The sequence below is a fragment of the Dermacentor albipictus genome, chromosome 1 (assembly GCF_038994185.2).
Source record: "Dermacentor albipictus isolate Rhodes 1998 colony chromosome 1, USDA_Dalb.pri_finalv2, whole genome shotgun sequence".
NCBI lineage: Eukaryota > Metazoa > Arthropoda > Arachnida > Ixodida > Ixodidae > Dermacentor > Dermacentor albipictus.
The window spans coordinates 114559087-114582257 of NC_091821.1; the positions used below are offsets into that span (position 1 = coordinate 114559087).

A 23171-nucleotide genomic window follows, 5' to 3' on the forward strand; every position below is an offset into this window, starting at 1 on the left:
CTTATGCAAAAAGGACAGAGCATATCGTATTCCGCAGGGTACATGCGGTTCATGAGTACGGGGTGCGCAAGCGATCCCGCCTGCGCTCGACGCAGGATCGTCTGTTGTTGCCTGGTGAGTTTGGGGTGCGGTTCTGGCAGTCTGCACCTTTCCTCTCGGTACATCCGGGTAATATCCCGAAAGCTGGTAACCGGGTGCGGTAGCTCTTCCGGCTCGTGCTCGGCCCGGATCGACATTTCTCGGGCATGGTAGTCGGCGATGGTGTTGCCTGCTACCTGCGAGTGAGCCGGGACCCACACGAGCTCTATGGCTCTTCCCGGAGGCTTGTGCTTGGCTAGAATGGCTCGGGCCGCGGAGGAGATTACCCCCCTGCGGAAGCTTCTGTAGGCTGTCTTCGAGTCGGTGACTACGGTGTCCACGCTCGGCTGTGTGAGTGCGAGGGCCACGGCCGCTTCTTCGGCAACTGCGGGGTCTGTTGTCTTCAGGGACGCGCTGACGATCAGCCTGTCTTTTGATGTAACCACCACCGCGGCACGGTCACTGTGTTTTCGGAGCGAGGCGTCCGCGTAGAGGACCCTGGGGTTCTCTTCCAGTTTCCGGGCTAGTGCTTTAGCTCGCGCGGTGCGCCTCTCGTCGTCCTTGCCCGGCGTCATGTTCCGCGGAAGGGGTTTTGTCTGAATGATCGTTTTCCAGTCTTCCGGAAGGGCCATCTTGATGGGTACTGGCTCGATCTGCCATCCTATTTTGCGTAGGAGGGCTCGTCCGTGTACCGTGTGACTGAGCCGGATTCTCTGATTAGAGAGGTGGGCTTCGATGAGCTCCTCCACAGTGTTGTGGGCGCCCATGTCTAGCAGTTTTTGAGTGGACGAGTAAATAGGCATGCCTAGTGCTTGTTTCGTTGCCTTACGAAGCATCGTGTTTAGGGTGTCCCTATTCGCCTTCGTCAGCTGGAGATACGGCGCGGCGTAGGTAACCCGCGACACGACGAACGCGCGTACCAGGCGCATGGCATCGTCCTCTTTAAGTCCTCGGTTTCTGTTAGATACCCTCCGAATCATACCAAGTATCTGTTCGGTTGAAGTCTTGATTTTTGTGATGGCGGCCTGTGCCTTCCCGTCGCTCTGTAGTAGTAGGCCGAGAATCCTAATCTGCTGTGTTAGCTTGATCGTAGTTCCAGCGATGGTGATAGTCACGTTCGGCGGCAGCTCATTCTTGGATTTTCCCGGTTGGATCATGAGCAGCTCTGATTTCTGGGGAGCGCAGCTCAGTCCGCACGACTTTGCGTACTCGTGCACGGTCGTTGCCGCCCGCTGCAAGACTTCCTCCATCCAGGCATCGGATCCGGCTCGGGCCGTCCACACCGTAATATCGTCGGCGTAGAACGCGTGGTCCACGCCTTCAATTTGCTTGAGTAGATCGGGCAGGGGCAGCAGGGCCAGATTGAAGAGCAGGGGCGACAAGACCGATCCCTGAGGGGTGCCCCTATCGCCGAGTTCGACAGGGTCCGACTTCTCTTCCCCTATCCTGATGGTCGCCGTTCGGTTCGACAGAAAATCTTTTATGTAGCCAAATGTCTTTCGGCCACACCGGGTTTTGTTTAGATTCTGCAACACGCTCGCGTGGGACACGTTGTCAAATGCTCCCTTCAGGTCGAGAGCGAGTATCCCGCGCGGCGCGTGCCTCGTTGCCGGCTTGACGACCAGTTCGTGGAGTTGGATCATCACGTCTTGGGTGCTGAGATGTTGCCTGAAGCCGTACATCGTCTCTGGCATCTGATCCGTTTCTTCGAGGTGCTTCTGTAGCCGGCGAAGGACCATGCGCTCCATCACCTTCCCCACGCAGGATGTGAGGGAGATGGGCCGCATGTTGTCTATCGTGAGGGCCTTTCCGGGCTTTGGAATGAAGCGGACCTCGGCGTCCTTCCATTCCTTCGGCAACTGCGAGCTCTCCCAGGCTTCGTTAATGTGCCCTAGGAGGCCGCTGGCCGCTGTACCGCTCATGTTACCGAGTAATTTGTAAGTTATGGCGTCCCTGCCGGGTGCACTTCTCTTGTTACTGTCATCTATCGCTGTCCACAGTTCCGTCATGGTAAACGGCCGGTCCAGTTCTTCGTTGACGGGTCCTTCGTACCTCTCGGGCACCGGGTACTGGCCCTTCTCTGTATTTAAGTACTTGGCCTTCAGGTCTTCCAGGAGCCTGCGGCCGTCTCCCTTGTACGTGTTCAATACTTTGGTGAGGTTGCGATTGGTCGCAGTTTTGCTACTCAGCGGGTCGATCAGATGCCTCAAGACACACCACGTCTTCCACGTCGAGAGCTTGCCCTGCAGGCCGTCGCAGGTCTTCAGCCAATTTTCCTTACATAGTTTGGCCGAGTGCTCGGCGATCTGTTTGTTCAAGACTGCTATGCGCTTGGCCAGCTTTCTGTTGTGTCTCTGACGTTTCCACCGCCGCATTAACGAGTGCCGGGCCGCCCACATGTGGGTCAGTCTGGCGTCCACGTACGGTGTCTGCGACGTCGTTGCGATTTCTTGGGTAAATTTATCGAGGGCCTTCTTCTGGTCCCTCGCCCATTCGGTGTAGGTCCTTTGTGTTTCAGCTTGTCCCGATTCTTCCTCGGACGCCTCTTGTTCTTGGGTAAACTTTCGCATCTTGTCCCAATCTGTGATCCGCGCCGTCCCCAGCACAGCCCGATATCGGGAGCCTCGGATTGTAATGCCGATCACGCTGTGGTCAGACCCCAGGTCAACTTCTTCGCTTCTCCAGGAGACGTCTAGCGTGCCTGATAACCATGACAGGTCTGGCGTGGTGTCCCTCGCGGCACTGTTGCCTCTTCTGGTGGTTACGTCCGGCTCGTTCAGGAGGGCCATCTCGTGATCCTCCATTACTTTGGCCAATGCTTTTCCTCTCTTGGACTGAAACTTATAGCCCCACGTTGTGTGAGGGGCGTTAAAGTCGCCGAGGATCAGGAGCGGTCTGGTCCCCGCCAACCCTTTCGCCTGGCTCACGATGCGGTCAAATTCGTACTGCCGTTGTGACGGCCGGCAGTACGCGCTCATTACAAATAAATTACCCGAGCTGCCAATTTCTCTCGCATGAATTTCGACCAGCGTGTGCTCGCACCCACCCTGCGCCGTGACATGTTGAGTTGCCGCCACGTTGCTGCGGACGAGCACCGCCGTTCCTCTCTCCGTGGGGTCCGTGTAAGTGACGTACCCCGGTAGTCTTGGTTTCCCGTTTGTTTCTTGCAAAGCAATTACATCGGGCTTGTTTTCTTGCCCGTCAATGTGTAATAATAGTTCCGCTTCTTTGTTGCGAATCCCGCGGCAGTTCCATTGGTAAATTACGGTGGTATCCCCCCCGGTTTTCTTCTTGTGCTTCCTACTTTGCTTCTGCATCATCCTTTCCGGACGTCTCGAGTCGATTGCGCCTTTTCGCGATCGCGCCTTTGATTTTTTCGGACCGCTCCTTTTTCAGGGACGCGAAGCGGTTCCTCACCGCTGTTGAGGCTACTTTTGGCGCTAGGCGCTTGTGCTTCACCGATCGCATATGAGGCTGACTCTCGACAGCCTCGAGTCGGGCGTCCATTTTGCTTAGCCTTTCATTAATTTGGGAAATTGCGGCCAAAATGGCCGTTAGCTCTCCTTCTCGCGGGATCTGTGTCGTTGCCGTGGTCGCGGTCTCGGCGGTCGTCGCTTCCTCTCCGCTCGCGGGGCTCATTTCGGCGTCCATCGCCTCTTGATTACTGGATGCACTTTGCGTAACCCCAGCAGGGGGGTCCCTCCGCGGCAACCTGCGCAAGCCTGCGGCGTTGTTTGCCGCCGTGATGTTGTTTTCGGGGCTAGCATTTGCCGAACTGCCGTTATTCGCCAACGCTTCGATTCTATTCATAAGCGCTCGTATTTGGGCGTTCTGCTCCTGAATCTGAGCGTTTTGGCGCTCTATGATCCTCTTAAGTTCTAACACTTCGCTACTGTCCTTTTGCGGATTCGCTTGCGAGTTAAGGGGTTGAGAGGGGCTGAGCGGTGGGAACTCGGTGTCGCTGGTTCGAGCGATGGGAGACCTGTTGGTCCAGCCCACCTTTTTCTCGGCGATCCCTCGGCGTCCGGTTGACGCGCTCCGGGTCCTTGAACTGGCCCTGGATCTCGAACTGGTCCGGGAGCGCGAGCGGCGGTTGCCGCCGCCGTTGCTGCCACCGGATGGTGTCTTCGAGCGGGAGCGACTCCGGCGGCCGTTTCTGCCGCCACTGTTTCTGCCGCCAAATTGCAGATACGTATCTACGAACTAGGTTTTCATAGAGTGTCGGTTTTACAGAAGTAGGAATAGTAGAAAAATTACGACTTAGATATCCTAACATGCGATTAGCATTACAGTAATATCATTAGTACGCGTATTTCATGACAGAATATTAATATGTAAAGGCCAAGATATTTGTCAGTGTTAACAGATGCTAGTAAAGTGTCATTCAGTACTATCTGTAGTGATTCCCATTGATGACCGTACTACATATGCGCGTCGATTTACACTTGTTAGCGTTAAGTTTCACAAGCCATTTGTTAGAACACAGTGACACATTGTAAAAAATCCTCTTGCAGCTTATATGAATCATCAGGGTTAGGGATATTGCGCTATATTACACAATCATCTGCGAACAGACTAATTGGTGATGATGTTACACAGTTAGGAAGATCATTAATATAAATCAAGAATAGTATATATAGACCCATAGACCCCCAAGACACTGTGGCACTCTGGATGTAACTGGTTGCAAAGCAGATGAATAGTTATTGGTTGTGACATATTGAGTTCGATTGGAAAGAAACTCCTTAATCCAAGACAACACATTTGGATCAGTGTTAAGCTGATTAAGTTTATGGATGAGTAGGTCATGACATACAGGGTCGAAAACTTTGGAAAAAATCTAAAGAAAATACATTCAATATCGAATTCATGATCTGAGGCGGCGAACCAATCGTTAGTGAAATAAAGAAGTTGAGCATCACGTGGAATTTTTTTTCTGCAACTGTGTTGAGATGGATGGAAGAATGAGTTACTTTTCAGGATATCGATGAGGTGAGAATATGTTACGTGTCCTAAAATTTTGCATGGAATGCTAGCTAACAAGATGGGGTGGTAGTTCTCGGACAATCCGCGTTACCTGATTTAGGACTGGAACCACCCTCGCCTTTTTTCCAGTGCGTAGGAGGCGATGAGCCCTGTAATGACTGAGCAAACAGTTTAAATAGAATACCCGACGGAAATAATGCCGTACATTTTAACATTTTTGGATTAATAAGATCAGGACGTGCAGAAGATGCAGTCTTTTTATCTTCAATCAAACGGTTGATACCAACCCAGTCAACCGATATGGAATCCATAGCGCAAAACAATGAATGAGGAATATTCGGTAAATTGGGAAGATTATTATCACAAAAAAATTAGGTAAAGACTTCATTTAACACAGAGCAACATAAGTTTTCGTCAACTTCGCTGCCATCAACAGGAACTAACTCAATAGAGTCAGCTTTCTTGTGTCTAAGAATGCTCCAGAATTTGCGTGGATTAATTAGTAAAAGGGATGGTAGTGTGACATTAAAATATATTTTTAGAGATGCCAGTAGCGTAAATGTACTCGGCTTCTACATGATGGTAAGCAAAACAGTGATCGGCAAGATTGGTTTGTTTGGCACGACGGAAAATATGTTTCTTTTTGTTACGTAGTCGCTTAAGGGAGTTGTTAAACCAAGATGAGCGTGAGTTATAAAGAATCTGCCTTCGAGTTACATGCCGGTTAATTAAATAGTGCAATTTATCCTTGTAGATCTGCAGTTTTCTTCGACAGAGCGTTTATCAAACTTAGTAATGTAGTCGCTGGTAAACGTTTCCAGTTCAGCAGTAATTGAGGGTATGTCATTGCGGTTGTAGTCAACAATAACTTTATATCGTCTCTTGGAAGATACTTGCATTTTCAACGTGAAATTAATGATGAAGTAATCACTTACGGCCTGCAGGTAAATCAGATTATCCAATGTATCCACCACTCAATATGTCATATCGTCTCCCAGAGTTTATTGACACTTGAGGTTTTCTCACGATTGACTGAGCAAGTAGTTTTTAGTACATATCTGATAATATTTAAAAAAATTAACACACCTGCAGCGTCAGCGGACTGGTATACATAGTGAGACAGCGCCAATTCGCTGCTCAGCAAGTGCAGTGTCTTTTTGAGGCCTTCTTCGCCTGAATGCTTGTTTGAGGTTCGGCAAAGCGTGAATCTCAGGACAGAAAATTTTGTCATATTTGCAGAAGGCGCATCTCTTGCTGCAACGTTTACCCACAAGCAATGAGAGTACGTAACGTGGTCGCATAAGTATCCTGTCGAATAGTGACTGTAGAACATTTAGTCACATGTACACTTTGATGTGAACAAGTACTAGAAAGAAGCAATAGGACGTCACGCGGCTGGCGAATCCGTTTCATATGTTCGCCAAACGAAAGAAAGGGCGCATGCGTTTAAATATGTTTAGCCATTTGCGCTATGAAAGCACGGGCATAATCATCCGGCGATGTATATATATAGCGTGAGCTGACGCGACTTCTACAAGGGAGGTTACACTGGCTATTGGTGGTGGCTAAAGGAACTTGTAACGGAGCTGCAACACTGCCTCCGGACGCAAATAACGCGATACTATTCTGGCATACGGATCACTGTCATCTACCAATTGCAGCAACCGCATAGGGAGATGGGCGAATACCCTTTCACAATAATATGCAGGTGGCAGCACGAGCATACAGAAAAATGCAGTGCAGAAAGAGAGAGAGAGAACAATCTAGCTCATCTGGCAAAATATGCATGTTATTGAGCTGGACTGGAATATCATACATGAAGTGGCCGGCTGTACTTCTCGATGTAGCAAATAGCAATCAAAACGCTCGTGCAGTTCATTCATACGTCAGTATGTTGTGCTTTGTCGCTTAGGCGTGGTATCCTGCATAATGGTTGTATTGTGGTATCTCACAAATAGAAAAGAATCATCGCGGTAGCTTTGTAGCTAAAGGATTGTGCTGTTGAGCTGGCGTAAGAGTTTTATTGTGAATTCGACCCTAGATTCAGGTTTTGTCACCTCAAAACCCGAAATTAAGGGGTTTTTTTTCTTGTGTATTATTTCTCTTTCACTTTCCTTTTTCTTTTTTGACATGGTAGGTACCAAAAGGTGCATCAGGAACAGGTTCAGAAACCATCGATGCAAAGTGAACACCCGAAGGGGTTCCGTTGTGCTTCGATCAGCCTAAGATGTCAGGGGTGGTACATATGTGACAGAAATATTGGGAAGCATAGCGACAAGAGCTTCTAGAGACACGTGCAGGAGCATTGCTTCCGTTACCGTGATGCCCATACCTTGGTTAAAAGAGTATTTAGACCGCTCCTTCGATGGCCGTCATTTCAGCAGCAAGTCCGCGGTCGCTGCATCACCCAGCTGCAATGAACACAGCGCTATGTCTGACTGCTAGATGAGGCTATTAGCCATGCATGCCGTTCCTGCATATCTTATTTTAAAGGGGTCCTCGAGCTTTCTTACATCCCTTAAATGAAAATTCTGAATGACATGTTTTTGTGGAAGAGATTTAGCGCAAATTATATGTACGGAATGAGTTCGACAAAATTGCTTTCATGCAAAATCGAAGATCTCAACGCCATATTCAGCACACATATGGTTGTGAACCGAAAATGACTGGCACGACTTAGTGAAACTGCTGGTGAGTCAAGCAGTTAAGCGACCTGCGGTAGCCTTTGTGTTCAGCTGTTCAGTTTTTATCGTTTCAATAGCATTATCTTCTCCACAAAGGCAAACATTCGGTTCTCTAGAGGTTCTATAAGTGTTAAAGAATAGCCAGGTGAACATAGTTCAGTGGTGTGTTTGTATTTATCTACCAGAGAATTAGATCCCAGCCTACTCTTCTGGGCTAGCTTAGGAAGACTGCCGTGAGGGGCCCTTCCTAAGCTATGTTTTAGGAAGAGTTGCGCCTAAGAAAGATCAAACACAGGAAAAAACGAGGTAGAGGAAAAATAACGCAATGTTCTTCTAAAAATTCCTAAGCAAGCTGAGAAGAATACGCTGGGCACCAATGCTCTGGTGCCCAGTGGTCCGAGATCGCCTGGCGTCACCTTTCCGTGCCCACTCGCGTATTCGCACGTCTACCCAGGTGTCATCGATTCACTCTGCTGCCTGTGCGGCGATGTTGTCCTCTGGGGCTGCCCGGACGATACCCTGCCCAGCGACCTCGTCTCGCCACCTCACCGAAGAGCAATGGGAGGCCCTTCTCTCCTGCGCTGACCGAGACGTCCAGACATGGGTCCTGGCACGAGGTGAAGGCTACATCTAGAAGCACAAAATGGCAGCCTACGGAGCTTAGCTTCCGTTACACCCCCCCCCCCCCCCCCCACACTTTTCGATTAATAAACCACTCACTCACTCACTCTCGGCTAGCTAAGTAGAGCCAACGCAGCAGCGAATGGTCACATTGTCGAGCAAACAACTCTTAATTGATCTAAGCAACAGAATTCATTTGCTTGGCAACGTCCACGTGGCGTCTACAAGGGAATAACTTAATGTCACATCTTACAGCAGTAGGTGATGGTGATAATATGATTGCGTATAACGTAGTTGCATATGACGTAAGACAGGCATAACGTGGAAAGCTTTCCCGATAAACGCTCTGCCGTAGGGACATTATTGCCAACACGAAGGTTAATCCCCGCGTTACTAGCACACAAGTCTCGTCAAGGAAGGCAAACAGAAGCCGCTGGGCAACTCATCTCAGAATAGGGAGTCTTAAATTTTGCTCACCCAACGTTAAGAAACGCAAACCACTGGGCATACAAAAGAAGGCAAGCAAGGCCGTGGGGCTTTGGGTACGCAAAGACGTTTGGGTACGCTATTTCTAGAACTCCCCAATCTTGCACCATTCGAACAGAGTACCTGCTAAAGCACACGTGGGAAATGCCTTTCTTATTTAAGATTTCGAGCTGGGTCATTTAACACTAATTATTTTTATTTATTCATATACATAGCCTATTTTCTCTCTTTTTTCAAATCACAACCTTTCGTTTCCCTTTTTCTTTGACGTTTTGTGATCACAAACGCAACTTTAGTTCTGTGTTCGACTTTGATGATGCCTGTGATGATTTATTGTGGGATATCACAAAACTGTGACCTACTTTCTCCTGTTAATTTTTGTTAAAAAGCGTTTGCCCAATGTATTCCTTGAACACTCCTTCCTTTCATGCCCTGTTGAATACTGTGTAGCGGGTTCTTTGTCTTTCATTTGCGCATTTCTTTTAATGCAGACGAGTGCTTCCTGTCACACCGTTTTATTGCAGCAACTGTACATTTGAGCTCTTTCATTCATTCAACGAGGCGACGTTCAAAAAGTCCGTCGACATATTTATTGCCAACATTGCCAGTAAAAAAACAATCACATGCACACATAAAACAACGTTTTCCACGTGTTCTACCTCATCACCCACCATTTTGACAGCAGTGTTTGTGGTGTGCGCAAGCACTTACATGTCTATTCATTCCCTACATATTGGTTTTTTGTTGCTAGTTTGCAAATACAACTTCGATTTTGACGGCAATTGCTGCTGCCATTATTCTCTTTGGTTATCATTGCGATTATGCTGTAAGGGAAAATTTCATCCCGTCGACTTGTGCTAAGCTGGCCAAAGATCCGCAAACTCTTCGAGAAGAAATGGCTGCAATTAAAGGCAGTCCTGCCACGTTCGATGAACTGCATGAATCACCAAAGAAAACAATGCGGTTTGAGTTGGATTGTATACGTGTTCGGGTTTTCGCTCTCAATTGCCTAGCATGTTTGGTAAAGTGACGCCTTAAAATATATATAGCAATATGCGGCGATATTAATATAAGTATGCTCGACGATCCGTACAGCGTGTTGTCGTGCTCAGAATTTATGCGCTGTACTTTACAGTTATGGGTTTTCTTCTGCAAATTCCGTTTGCAATTTCACTTGCTGTTTGCTACGAAGGCAATGTTTGTCACGATAAACTATGCGGATGTATCTAAAATTAGCTTGTCGATCACGTAGGGAGCAGAGCGCTAAAATAGAGCGTCCTATCTTAAACAATTATACTTGCACGTATTTTGATGTCGTTACTGCCCTGTATTACAGGGTGTTTTTTTTTACAGAATACATATTTTTTTCAGTCGAAACCTCAGCAGTCATGGATGCATTGCGGAATCGGGGTGTAGACGAGCCGTATGTAAAAATACTGAAAGATACCTATAGCGGCTCCACAGCCACCGCACTCTTCCATAAAGAAAGCAACAAAATCCCAATAAAGAAAGGCGTCAGGCAGGGAGATACGATCTCTCCAATGCTATTCACAGCGTGTTTACAGGTGGTATTCAGAGACCTGCATTGGGAAGAATTGGGGATAAGAGTTAATGGAGAATACCTTAGTAACTTGCGATTCGCTGATGATATTGCCTTGCTTAATAGCTCAGGGGACCAACTGTAATGCATGCTCACTGACCTGGAGAGGCAAAGCCGAAGGGTGGGTCTAAAAATTAATCTGCAGAAAACTAAAGTAATATTTAACAGTCTCGGAAGAGAACAGCAGTTTACGATAGGTAGCGAGGCACTGGAAGTGGTAAGGGAATGCATCTACTTAGGACAGGTAGTGACTGCGGATCCGGATCATGAGACTGAAATAATCAGAAGAATAAGAATGGGCTGAGGTGCGTTTGACCGGCATTCTCAGTCCATGAACAGCAGGTTGCCATTATCCCCCAAGAGAAAGGTGTATAACAGCTGTGCCTTACCAGTACTCACGTCTCATGTACGGGGTAGAAACCTGGAAGCTTACGAAAAGGGTTCTACTTAATTTGTGGACGACGCAACGAGTTATGGAAAGAAGAATGATGGCTGTAACGTTAAGGGGTAAAAAGAGAGCAGATTGGGTGAGGGAACAAACGCGAGTTAATGACATCTTAGTTGAAATCAAGAGAAAGAAATGGGCATGCGCAGGACATGTAATGAGGAGGGAAGATAACCGATAGTCATTAAGGGTTACGGACTGGATTCGAAGGGAAGGGAAGAAAGTTAGGCAGAAAGTTAGGTGGCCGGATGAGATTAAGAAGTTTGCAGGGACAACATGGCCACAATTAGCACATGACCGGCGTAGTTGGAGAAATATGTGAGAGGCCTTTGCCCTGCAGTGGGCGTAACCAGGCTGCTGCTGCTGCTGCTGCTGCTGCTGCTGCTGCTGCTGCTGCTGATGATGATGATGATGATGACATGTTTTTTTTATATAAAAGGGCCATGAATGTGGCCTTTTGGTCAGTGAATATGCCGTCCTTGCCGATGAGTACCTATGCGAGATGGACAGACTTTGTTGCTAATAATGTGATCTTCAGAATACTAATTATTAACTATTTATTAATTATCTTTCACAGGGGCCAGTTGCGTAAATTGCATATTTGATGGCCGTCACATCTTAATGCATCCTATATTTTTAAAAATATTGAAAGTGGCACCTAATTCGAGATATCAAATTTCAACGGTAAATTCCTTCAGCATCGACACGAAGTGCGAAAGGAGCTCAGAAAAGGCGGCACCGTTATCATTTCAGACCAATACGTCCAAGGTCTTGGCCAGTTGCAGCAGCTACTGATGAGGTACGCTTCGCCTGGGAAGCGTGTGTGGTTGTGTACCAAAGGTGCTTTGTGTCGGGTCATTATTTGCCGCGCTGTGCTATCATTCAAACTTCGTCCCAAACTTCCTTACGGGGGCGTTGCCATCTGACGCGCAGCGGGACGCGCTCAGTCTCGATATTGCCTCGATTGAGCTTTACAATTTGATTATTAGTATTTCGAGTTACGTGAGATCTCCAGAATTTTTAAAAGATATGTGTCCATGAATATGTCACTGCCTCCAAATTTAGACAACTGTCCCTCAAGGCATTAATAAAAAAAGTAAATTAATGAATATTTGTTAATTTGTCTTCTAAAGCCCACATTATTAGCGACAAAGCATTCCGCCTTGCTCAGGGATTACTCGTCTACAAAAACGCCGCGTTTGCTACGCTCAATACTTTCTTTCATAAAAAAAATATCTGTTGTCTAAAAAGATCTCGTATACGAGAGTGTTTCTCTCTGTGTCAAGCCTTTTCACGACACAGGGCTCGAGTGGAGACGCCCGAAGTGACATAAAAAGAGATCGGATTGTCTCTTACACACAATATGTTGGGTTCTCTGGGCCACCCCTCACGCACTTGCTTCATAAGATTTTCAGCGCCACTTTGCCAGAAAACTATCCAAAAATAAAAATTCATCGACACGCGTTAGATTTAATGTCGCTACACAGCTTTCGTTTCAAAGAGCCGCCTAAAGCTGAGAGAATACGCTTAGGGTAGATTTGTTTCATTGCCGAGAAAGGTTGAGAAAGGAGACAGCGGAAGAAAAATTTACCACCCCTTCGTTACAGCAAGCCAATGTTTGCCCGCTCGGTCGAATGCGTGAGCTGTTGATGTTGGCCGAGAAGGGAAGCGCTTGCAGACGGACGGCGTTTCTATATGCCTCGGGTGCGGGAAAGGCGGCAGCTTCCTATTTGCGGCTCGTGCGGGGAACGCAACGCACTTTCCTTGGAGCACTCGCACGCCTCGATGGTGCTTCCCAACCGGGGCGTTCGGGTGCCGCACGGGCACGGAAGTCCGCGCACATCGTGGCACCGTTCCAGCGGAATGCGAGGCACTTTCCCGCCGACGCTCTTCGGTGGTCTGAAAATCGGTGAAGGACAAACAGACCAATTTAGGCTGACAACAAAACAATCCTTGCAGCCTGATCCGGTCGACCTTAGGCGACACGAACTTAGGAAATTGTTTAAGTTATCGCTTTATATTTCAAAAACAAGAAGAGTAAAACAATTTACCTTCGCAGTGACACTGAGAGGATGTGAGGGCCAGGTTAGGGTCTTCCTGCATGGAAGGAGGCTGTGTCGATAAAAAAGGTCGGCGTGTGGAACGAGATGGGGTCAGGGTTTTTTTTTATTTATTTATTTATTTATTTATGGCTGATATTGTCACGTTGCAGTGACGTTGACGAATTAGCCAATGCAACGTAAAACTATTCCGATATGTTCTTATTCCAATCTCCTGACGTCAAATTTGCGTAACCGCCGATGCAAAATCGGTTGGTCATCCGTAGGGTTGTCTGAACAAACATATCAAATGCACCCCTCCTTCATAGGAGGCAACTTTTGTTTGCTTGAAAAACGAATAACATTGCCTGCACTGAACGGCTTGTCTTATCTAATTGGCTCACAAGAGGCGAGGAGCATGCTCAAGTGGAGAAGGATTCGATGGGGCCGAGCCACTGTACTGAATATCGATAACCGGATAAAGAGGGTGGTCTCGGCGTCTGCGATTGGTCCGCTTTCTCTTAGCTTGCAGTGGCTCGTCGACAATCGCGGCGGCATGCAACGGAAGCATAAGAATGACGCTAAAATGGATCTTCAGCAAAGAAGAGTTGGCAGAACGAGGTCGTAAACGTTACAAAAGTTCTCGAAAACGTTACACGGCCACGCAAAAAGTTTTATTACACGCAAAGAAGCTCGTGCCCTCCGGCAGGGGTGAGTAGCCAGTGCCGGAGCGATCGGTGGCAACCATCTTTTATTCCTTTCGGAACGGGGCAGCCGGCGGCTATTCAGAAAGAAATTCAGTTTTGTTCGGCACTTATTGCATTTTTAACGCTTACGCGTCACTTTGACGCGGTAAGTTCTTGCGGTTTTGTGACGTTGCGAGACTGGAAGGTGTAGTGGGTGTAGCCCAAAAACTTTTGACCAATAGCCGAGGGCTAATGGCGAAAAAGAGTTGAATCAGAAATAACTATTTCTGTTTTCTTCGGTCAAATTATGCATAATCAGTGTGTACACGTCATATCAGATGGGGAGCTGTCCCAGTTTTCGTGACGTCGAGTGACAGGTGAAGTTGGGGTGGTCCAAAAATGTTTTTGATCAATCGCGGTGGGCTGATCGCAGAATCGGAATAGAAAAGTTTGGAATAGTTTTACGTTATAACGCCCCAGAACTCTGCCACGAAACTAACTCGTTATTTCTGGCAGACGCGTGTCAACATCAATAACATTGTTGTACCTGGTGTCTATATTCGAATATACGTGTAATAATGTAATTTGTTTAAGGTATTTGTAAACTTACATGGCCAAAAGGTCCTAAGCGCTAAAGCTTAGACTAGGGAAAACAGAAGGGAGGCGGGAGATGGAAATTCAAGACGATGAGTAAAACGAGAACAAGGGGAAAGCAGGAGCGAACGTTTCGACAAGTGGACTTTTCTTGAAGAAGTCGCTTGAAGAAGACAAGTCCACTTGTCGAAACGTTGGCTCCTGCTTTCCCCTTCTTCTTGTTTCGCTGAAAGCTTAGACTTTTAAAATTTTTTTTAATTATGGGGTTTTACGTGCAATACGAGCATCATGCTTACCCGCTGCCTATTTCTTACGCAGATCGCCTTCGCTTGTTGCCACCTCGAATGTGCTGCGGTCATCTCTCCTGACGTCACAGCTCTCGTGCACTCGCCGCCATCGTCAAGATCCCTGGGTGATTCCGCTGGCAGCTGTACGAACTGTCCTATCTCCCTTCCGGATGACTCTCTTGATCTGACCGCCACTACACGTGCCCGGAGCCCTGGCATAGCTGGTACACTGAACCATCCATTCACATTCAAGCCCAGTCCCATGACGTCAACGATCATGCCTATAAATTCCCAGCCGGATCCTTCCTTCTTCAGTGGGCAAGGTGGCAGCAGTACGAGCATCATGCTTACCCGCTGCCTATTACTTACGCAGGTATGTTACTTTCAGAATGCCCGCTGCACTCGCTCTGATGACCCATTCTTACTGCTGCTCCCTTGCCCACACCATTCTCGCTGATGCTTTACTTATATTTCTTTGTACTCACAGCTCGCTGTTTGTATTAGTAGATTGTTACAGAGTGGTGACGTTGAAAGCAATCCTGGTCCTCGCTCCCAAAACATCCGAGCCTTTCGCAAGGTTTTGACGATCAACCATCCGTGTCTGAAATGCTCGCTGAGCTTTTGAACGGACAGAAAAGATTAGCTGAGGATATTGCCGAAATTAAAAAACTTTCAACAATGTGTTAATACACGTTTTGAGACTATCGAATCGCGTCTGGCCACTCTGGAGTCCTCGTCACATAAGCCTGCCGTCCCAAGCGGCAGCCTTAACAATGAACTCGCACGTCTAACAAACGAAATTCAGAACCTTTCAACTAAAAATGATGAATTAGAAAACCGTGCTCGAAGGAACAATTTAATCTTACATGGTCTGTCAAAATCCTCCGATGACGATAATGAACGCCTGTCCTCAGACATTGCGAAATGGTTTGAGGATAAACTTAATATGAGCTGTCCTCAAATAGAAAGATGCCATCGTCTTGGAAGGCCTTCACGTGACCATCCGCGACCCGTGATTATGAAACTTCTGGACTATCGGGAGAAAGTTTCAGTATTAAAAAGTGGTCACAAGCTAAAGGAAACCGATTACCGTATTTCGGAAGATTTTTCACTACGTGTCCCGAATATGCACAAGAAACTTTGGGAAGCGTCTGAGAGTTTTAGGAACCACGGGTGCACGGTCCGCATACGGTTTGACCATATATTTATTGATAAAGTTCGCTATAACTGGAACAGCGCTTCTAATACATTAGAGAAAGTACATCGTAATACAGTACTAAATAGCGCCGCACCTGCCTCTCCGCCTTGACTCCTTCGTCGCAAAACCAATGACCTCCGTGTATTAAATATTAACGCAAGAAGCCTTCTCAATACATTTTCCGACTTCATCTCTCTAGTAACTGCTCATTCCCCCCGTATTATAGGCATTACTGAAACATGGCTACATGACGGCATATTCGATTCCGAAGTTGCGTTAAGTGGATGCACGTTGGTAAGAGTTGACAGACCAAATGGTAGAGGTGGCGGTGTCGCCCTCTATATACAGTCCCACCTGAAGTTCCCAGTCCTTGAAACCCCATGTGAAATTGAATTGCTTTTGTGCAAGATTCATTTGGAAAGGTCATCTGCGCTAATTGGAGTGTTTTACCGGCCTCCTGGCTCTTGTGGCGATCAGTTCACTTTCCTTAGCAACATTCTGCATGATTTGAAATCATCAAATATAGTACTTATGGGAGATTTTAATGCACCAGGCATTCTCTGGCCCTCTCTCACCATTACCGGCTGCGACGTGTCACTCTCAAGAAAATTATTGCGCCTTTCCCTATCACTCGGTCTTAAACAGATTGTCCACGAGAACACAAGGGAAACGGCTGTCCTAGATTTAGTTTTCCTTGGCTCAAGTCTTTTCGAGGGTGGCTTCCAGTGCTGCGTTACTGACGGGATGTCTGACCACAAAGCCGTACTGTTCTCGGCTTGCTGTATTTTGCCCAAACCGCGGATTGAGTACTGCACTTTTCGTGATTTTAGCCGCGCCGATAATGCTGCAATTACCGACACACTTAGCGAATCGTTTGAGAACTTTCATGAATTTTCTTTGAACAATGATGTCAATGTTGCCGTAGGGTTTTTTGAGAATATTGTTGAAACATGTATTAGCCATTTTTTCCCCTGAAAACAAAAAAGAAAAATATTACTTCACCGTGGATGACAAGAGGACTGCTGCATTTATCGCGTCGTGTTTCGCGATTGCGCAAATCTAAAAGAAATGGTAAACCTGACAAAATTGCAGAGTTCAATGATGCCAAGAAGGAACTGCGCCAGAAACTAACATCTGCCAAGGATTTCTACTATGCTGTTACTTTTCCAAAATAAATGAAAACAAACCCTCGTATGTTCTGGAAATCGATAGTGCCAAGTAACAGCACAACTAACAGTTTAGTTGTTAAGGACGTGGCAGTTTCAGATTTACTCACGATTGCTTCCGCTTTTAACACCTATTTTTATTCCGTGTTCACACAGGATAACTCTTCACTACCACCTTTTAGCTGTGACTCATACCCTCCTATTGAAGACATCGTCGTCTCTATCTCAGGTATTCTGAACATGATCCTCCATTTAGATACTAAAAAGAGCTGCGGCCCAGATGACATACCCAATTCTTTCCTCGTTCGCCACTCCCTTTGGACAAGCAGATACCTCTCCGTTATCTTCCGTAAATCATTATCCACCTCCACTGTTCCCCAATCCTGAAAGCTTGCTACGGTCATTCCGATATACAAATCCGGTAACGCTCAACTCCTGCAGAACGACAGACCCATCTCATTAACTGCCCACTCATGCAAGTTACTCGAACATATAATTTTTAAACACATCACGGAATTTCTTGAAAGCCACAATATCCTGTCCCATTACCAACATGGTTTTCGTCGCGGATATAGCACCACTACCCAACTAATCGAATTCACGCACGATATATGTCAGTCATTAGATTTAGGCGGACAGATTGACGGCATTTTTGTTGACTTATCCAAAGCTTTTGACACCGTCCCACAACCAAAACTTCTCTACAAGCTTAACTCCATTCTAACCCTTCTCTGCTTGGTTGGATACATAGCTTCCTAACCCAGCGTTCTCAGTCTGTGCAATTTAACGGCTCTATTTCCTCTCCTGTCACTGTTTCATCCAGCGTCCCACAAGGTTCCGTTTTAGGCCCACTTCTTCTCTTATTATATATTAATGACTTGCCGCACTGCGTGTCCGTTAGTATTCGTCTTTACGCTGATGATTGCGTCCTCTATCATAGTATTAACACACCAATGGATCATGATTTACTTAATGACTCCTTTGCAAAATTTTGTAGGTGGTGCAAGGAATGGCAAATGAACATTAATTTCTCTAAAACTGTTTCCATGTCCTTCTCCAGACGCCCATCTCCATCACTTTTCACGTACACTTTCCATGGTCAAGATTTAAAAAGAGTAACCGAATTTAAATACCTTGGTCTTCATTTCTCCCATGACCTGTCATGGTCGAAACACATTGACATCATTTGTAACAAAGCTTTTAGACGTCTCGGTTACCTCCATCGTTCAATACGTAAGGCTCCAAAGGATACCAAACTGATGACGTATAAAACACTTATCCGCCCCATTCTTGATTATGGCTGCATCATATGGAATCCTCATAAGAAATCCGATATTAAAAAGTTAGAATCAGTCCAAAAGAAATCAGTGCACTTCATTTTTCGCAACTATATATAGCCGAGATTTTTCCCCTTCTTCCCATTATACAGCTACAGGTCTTACAGTTCTTTCATCTTGCCGCCGCTTAGAATGCATGAAATTTTTACACACGCTGATTCATTCTGAGCGCCTTGACACACTAAATAATTATTTGAACTTTAGTCCACCTTCTATCACTAGGAGTTCTCATAATCTCAACCTTATCCCTTTCTTTTGCCGTACGGAGATGTTCAAGCACAGCTTCTTTCCACTGGCCATTGAGCTCTGGAATTCACTGCCTGGAAGCATCCGCTCTTTACCTATGCAAGAATTTTTGAAAGCAATTACTTATACTTCATATTTTTGTGCCTGTATCTTGTTTTCTTGCTTTCCTTTTTCTTTTCACTACCCACTCCTGCAATAGCCTCACCGAGGCTGCAGTATGTATAAATAAAATAAATAAATAAAATAAAACCACTTTCTGATTATGATGCACGCCGTAGCGGAGGACTCCGGAAATTTTGACCACCTGGGGTTCTTTAACGTGCACCTAAATCTAAGTGCACGGGTGTTTTCGCATTTCGCCCCCATAGAAATGCGGCCGCCGTGGCTGGGATTCGATCCCGCGACCTCGTGCTCAGCAGCCCAACACCATAGCCACTGAGCAACCACGGTGGATGAAAGCTTAGACTAGGAACTCAAATGTTGTAACGAGTGCCCGATGATGCTGAACACAGGCTAAACTGAGCACAGGCCACATAAGTACGCTCCATGATTACGTTCCTTATTAATAAAGGAAGTGTGTAGATACAAACACTCACGCGTAACTTTGTTTAGGAACGTATCTTGGAACTTACGTATTCGTTTCATCTGATAGTGTCTCAGCCTCAGAATTCACCTTCACTCTGAAGAGGGAGGTGCTTAATTTACATATCTTCCATACATTGTGTTGCGGCTCGAGGTGGCGTTAGGGCAAGAAAACAACCAAGCCCATCGACAAATACGTCCAGTAGTAGGAATGAAGGAAAAGGGGTTTATTTGAGTTTAGTTACACGGTTTTGGTTACGGAAGCCCACTCCACGTAGGAGCATCTTAAACGTCCGAGTTCACATCAGGACACGTCGGCCCCACTGTATGAAAAGTCTGCGCTTTTAATACCGTCGTCTTCCTTAGGCGACTGGACTAGTGAATCTGATGACTGTATCGCAGTCAATCACAATCATCGAATCAGTTGCGATACCATGCCCATGCTTTTGCAACGTTCCACAGCCCCCACCTCGGAAGCATCGCCCCTCCGATGGTATGGAATATGTGGCAGGATAGCAAGCTGCGACTCCAAGGCTGCCGTCGTTATTAGGTAGCATTTGACGTTGACCCTTTTCATCATTAGTTCAGGCTGTCAGGTATAGGGGGAGGGGGTCGCCTTTTGTGTACCCGTCAGCAGTCGGTGTCCACGTTGCGTTGACTTCTTGGTAGGCGCTGATGGATGCGTGGAGGTGGCCTTGTGGCAAACGTCTAATTAATGTCTTTAGCTATGTTGAGAGGTAACAACTGTTTTTTTTATTCTTATGATATAACGACATGTTGACGCGCACTTTAAGGCGCCAGCTGCTCCTTAGGTCTTGAATGGGTCTAGCCTACAACACACAAGGTTCAAGGTCACCTGCCAAATAACCTTTTCATGCAAGCACCAGAAGTTGTCAGACAACGTTTTCACACTAGCACTATGATGTAAAAAAATGCATTGTTATTGAAATATACAAGTTAAATGACTCCACAGTTCTGTCGAAGAAAGTCTAATATATACAAATGATACCGTCGCCTAAAATACAGTCTCTAGTCAGAGGCCGGTGGGCGGTGCATAAATAGTGTAAATGCATTATCACATGTAGCCGCAATAGAACAGTCAACATAACATAATGCCCAAGCACATACATATATACAGCGACATTGAAGCGAAATGAAAATTAAAAGCGTTGATAACGGCTAACAATGCCGCTGTATTCGATAAAAGTTTTAATGCCTTGAAAGCGCTCTTTTGCAAGGCCGTTGTTGGCCAAGGACCCAAAAGTTTCTTTAAACTGAAAGGTATGCGGTCTAATGTAATTAGGGTTGATTTAAGGCGGCGTCTTGGTGTGTCGAGATGTGGGCAATCTAGGAGGATGCGGTACATATCATCATCTACAAATCCGCAATCACATTCGGGGGTTTCCGCACGGCCTATGCAATGTAAGAAATGTTTTGTGTAGGCAGTGCCTATAGCCTTAATTGATGAATAAAGGTTTCCATATTTCTGTCTAATGCCAATGGAAATTTCAATTCAATAAACGGATCAATATGATACAAATCCGATCTCTTAGAATTTTGATCAAACCCCATATTTCTACACATTTTGAAAGACGTTGTCATTATAATGCAGCGTAACTCATTATTGGATAAGGGGAGCGGAACCACATCATCTTTGAGGTGTGCTTGTCGGGCTGCTTCATGGGCTGTTGTGTTTCGAGGAATGTTACAATGCCGTGGTATCCACTCGAATGCTATTTCATGTTTCACTTGGCTTGCCTTTGTGAGGTCTTTAAGTATTATAGTGTCACTGATTGTTATTTTCCTTCTTTGCTGCAGAGTGATGTTAGAGCCGCCTGTGAATCGCTGAAAATTACCCATTATTGCGCATCTCTTACTGACAATATAAGTTTTATCACACATAGGATGGCGAACAGTTCAGCCGTTGTGGACGAAGTCGCACGAGAATAACATAAATTATTCTTGTTTTTTGGAGTGCGGTATAATGAATGCTGAAGCTGAAGAGAATGCCGTACGGGAGCCATCTGTATAGACATGTCTGTATCCTGAATACCGCATATATATCTGTTAGAGTGCTATTTGTTGAGCAGCTTGAATGAACATGTCTCTTTTTCTGACTATCCCGTCTACCGACAATTCGATTTTTGGAAGTGTAAGCAGCCATGGAGGATATTCGACATCTCAATTACAAAACTCATTTTTTGGCAATATATGGATATTTTCGTGAATTTCTTTATGAACATAACTTCTATCTCGTTTCATTATGTCTAGAGCCAATGAGTGGCTTTATATCCTGTGTTTGAAGACGGAAATAATGTCGACATGTTTCTGCAGTTCTCATAAGGGGAAACGGCAAATGGCGAGCCTCAGCACTAAACAAGACAGCTAGAAGACGGACGTGGAACTCCTAGACATATGCGTAGTCCTCTAGCTAAAGGCCTTTGAAGTCGGTCTTCTGACGTTTAGGAAATTCCGTGTAAGATGGGCGTGGAATACGCAATTTTTTTGTCGTATTAATGCATTGTAAACAGTAAGCATGGACGCTGGGGAAAAGGAAGAAGAAGTGTATCTGTTCGGTCGCTGTTTTTATGTGGTGCTCTGAGTTTTCTGGTTTTTTGGATAGTTACGGTTACCTTTGACGACGATTGAAGATCGGGTGAAGTTCGGGTGAAGATTCGACGAGCCAAGCGCCTTACAGGTACGACATTTCTTTTTTGAAGACCTGTCTATTACCCCGCCGCTACGGTGGTCGGAAGCCGAGAACATCGTCACGAGCCTTATGCTCGTCCAAACCTAACAAGCCATATGAATGACGCTACGGGCCGTAATGAAAAGCCTGGAGCCTTGCAAGCGTCACAAAACTTCATAAAGCCGGCACGTTTGGTTCTCCCCAACTCAGAATCAACTTCAGCGAACTCAGGAATGATGGCTGATGGAGAAGCCGAGACCAAGAAACCTCGCCTAGAAGACGGCAAGGACGATGATAGAACATCGACTTATGAGCTAAGTGATGATGAAGATATGGGTGAAGATGCGCCATTTACTGTGGTCACGTATAAGAAAAAGCGAGCCGAAGGCATTCCGGTTGTCTTTCGCCCAACAAATGAAGGTACTACTTTTTGGCAAGTAAATCCAAACCGAGTGTCTGCCGAAATAGTTTCTGCTGCCAAAGAGAAAGTACAGTCTTTCAGGACGACCAGAGATGGAAGTTTCAGTGTTAGCGTTGCTTCCTTAGCATCGGCGAAACGCCTTTTGATGCTCTCAAGTGTAGGTGGCCTGGAAGTCAAGCCATTCATCCCAGAGTCGTACACGCGAAACGTTGGGAAAATAAAACATGTGCCTCTGCAGTACACAGACGATCAACTCCTAGACTTCTTGAAAGACGCAGGAGTTATATCGGCACGCAGACAGATAAGGTATTCCCGCCAAGAAGATGGAGCAGTGAAGTCATATCCACTTCACACGGTAATCTTGACTTTCAGAGACGACTGCCCTATTCCTGGAAGAATTTACTTGGGTTTCACCAGCCACCCTGTCGAGGAATACCTAGGACCCGCACTTCGCTGCTATAATTGCCAGAGATTCGGGCACATGGCGAAAACCTGCCGTAGCACACGTAGATGCAAAATATGCTCAGAAGACCATGACCACAAGCAGTGCAAGTCACTTCTTCAACCTAAATGTGCGAACTGTGCGGGGAACCATGCCGCCTCCTTCTCAGGCTGCCCACAGAACAAAGCAGCGGCGCAAATGCGTAGACATGAACTAATTCATGGAAGACAACCGCGACGCAATGAACCTGCACCAAACCTCGAGATTGTTCATCCAGTGCCAGATCACCCACCTCAGCGGGCACCGGAACCACCACAGCCAAGAGCACCAACAAGATATCCCTCCTCTAGAGAACAACCAACAGTGCAATCAAGCGACCAATCAAGAGGATCACAGTCAAGAGCCCAGTCCTATGCATCAATACTACGGAAACCCAGAGGACAACAGGCAGAAAGTAATACACAAGAAAGCTCCTGTACTCCCACACATTTCTCTCAGCGACCTTACGCATCCACTGCAGAAGTGACACCAGCTAATAGCGAACATACTACAGCATCGGTGACACAACTGATTTTGCCAATGCT

At 46.3% G+C, this 23171-nt stretch overlaps 1 long non-coding RNA gene across 3 annotated transcripts in view; it reads left to right on the forward strand.

Annotated features, from left to right (window-relative positions):
- LOC139055569 (uncharacterized) overlaps positions 1-23171 on the forward strand; it is a 135609-nt gene that overhangs the window by 91144 nt on the left and 21294 nt on the right. For all 3 annotated transcript variants that reach the window (XR_011511864.1, XR_011511862.1, XR_011511868.1), the window contains exons 9-10: positions 8203-8365; positions 14538-14879. This is a non-coding gene — a long non-coding RNA (uncharacterized lncRNA). The remainder of the gene's footprint in view (positions 1-8202; positions 8366-14537; positions 14880-23171) is intronic.